Source organism: Limulus polyphemus, unplaced genomic scaffold, assembly GCF_000517525.1.
Source record: "Limulus polyphemus unplaced genomic scaffold, Limulus_polyphemus-2.1.2 Scaffold133534, whole genome shotgun sequence".
Classification (NCBI taxonomy): Eukaryota; Metazoa; Arthropoda; class Merostomata; order Xiphosura; family Limulidae; genus Limulus; species Limulus polyphemus.
This window is the reverse complement of record NW_013799130.1, coordinates 1-1,971: the sequence shown is the minus strand read 5'-3', so window position 1 is coordinate 1,971 and position 1,971 is coordinate 1. Positions and strand designations below refer to the sequence as shown.

Sequence of the window (1,971 nt, the reverse complement as noted above, 5' to 3'; positions counted from 1 at the left end):
TATGTATCATCCAAGAAAGAAAGTCGATAAATACAATATGTGTCATCTAAGAAAGAAACTCAGTAAATACAATATGTATCATCCAAGGAAAGAAACTCAGTAAATACAATATGTATCATCCAAGAAAGAAACTCAGTAAATACAATATGTATCATCTAAGAAAGAAAGTCGATAAATACAATATGTGTCATCTAAGAAAGAAACTCAGTAAATACAATATGTATCATCCAGGAAAGAAACTCAGTAAATACAATATGTATCATCCAAGAAAGAAACTCGATAAATACAATATGTATCATCCAAGAAAGAAACTCGTTAAATACAATATGTATCATCCAAGAAAGAAACTCAGTAAATACAATATGTATCATCCAAGAAAGAAACTCAGTAAATACATTATGTATCATCCCCTGTTAAACTGTTTACTTCATCTCACCTAGTAGTTCGTAGGAAAAGCCAACTTTGGTACTTTTGTTTGTTGTTTCTATTATATATCATTTTAAGAGAAAGGAATGTGACTGTATCCGTTTTCAATAATGTTTGAGATATTATCGTTTTTTACGCATGTTAAACATAAAGTCATTGGTGACTAAAGAACTAGTGCTATAACAGTCTTAAGGTGACACTAAGTTGTTAATCTTAAAGAACTAGTGCTATAACAGTGTTAAGGTGACACTAAGTTGTTAATCTTAAAGAACTAGTGCTATAACAGTCTTAAGGTGACACTAGTGCTATAACAGTCTTAAGGTGACACTAAGTTATTAATCTTAAAGAACTAGTGCTATAACAGTCTTAAGGTGACGTTGTTAATCTTAAAGAACTAGTGCTATAACAGTCTTAAGGTGACACTAAGTTGTTAATCTTAAAGAACTAGTGCTATAACAGTCTTAAGGTGACACTAAGTTGTTAATCTTAAAGAACTAGTGCTAGTCACCTTAAGACTGTTAACTAAGTTGTTTGGTGACTAAAGAACTAGTGCTATAACAGTCTTAAGATGACACTAAGCTGTTAATCTTAAAGAACTAGTGCTATAACAGTCTTAAGGTAACACTAAGTTGTTAATCTTAAAGAACTAGTGCTATAACAGTCTTAAGGTGACACTAAGTTGTTTGGTGACTAAAGAACTAGTGCTATAACAGTCTTAAGGTGACACTAAGCTGTTTTTACATAAATAAGTAAACATAATTCACTGGTAGTTCACCATATACTTATTGTTGGATTTCGGATATTTGTAGCAGAAGAAAGAGAGGCCTTTTTCTTCATAAATTAATGAAATATTTCAAAAACGTTGGAAATATCCCACCAGTAGATCTATGCGCCATCTACAGTCGTTCTATGAAGACTACTTTTATTTAGCTGAGATGAAATTATGTTTATTTCAACGAGTTTTATACAAAGTTCGTTTACTTTCAAATCTTTTGATTATTGTAGGACAGCAACAGATTGCAAGATTTAGTTAACCCTAATACTGAGAACATCAGTTGTAAGTGCGTTTCATGGGCCTACTTTTTATATTAAAGTATCGTTTTTATTTTGAAATTTTTATATAACTGTTTTCATATTCGTTTGTGAATTCCATACTAAATATTTTGTTGATTAATTGTCATAGTTATAATAAATAGGTTAAGCTTTTTAAAACAATGAAAAAGAGCTTTTACTACAGCGAAATCAAGTTATATAATTTATTTTCGGTTATATTTCCAGATATTTCACGTTTCCGGAACCTAGGTGGCACTTTCAGAATTGTTTAGTTTTCCATTGGTTTTTAACGCAAAACATCGACTTGCACAGTACATAAGAAGAATCACACATCATTTACGAATTAATTTACATGAAACCGAATATTTCCGTTGATTTCTGGTATGTCATTTATATTTACTGGATCCTTGGTCATCTTATTAACACATCTTAATCTTCAGTTAAAAGTATTAAGTTAAAGAATATCAAAAGTTTAAACAAATTTCTTTACAA

General features: G+C 30.1%; 1 long non-coding RNA gene across 2 annotated transcripts; it reads left to right on the top strand.

Moving 5' to 3' along the window:
- The first annotated feature begins 953 nt into the window (after window positions 1-953).
- On the top strand, window positions 954-1,827 carry LOC111084796. 2 transcript variants are annotated; one of them, XR_002609722.1, is made up of 2 exons: window positions 954-1,483; window positions 1,705-1,827. It is a non-coding gene; the product is annotated as an uncharacterized LOC111084796 (long non-coding RNA). The 2 variants fall into 2 exon arrangements; XR_002609723.1 differs by having other exon boundaries at window positions 954-1,487.
- Window positions 1,828-1,971: the final 144 nt, after the last annotated feature.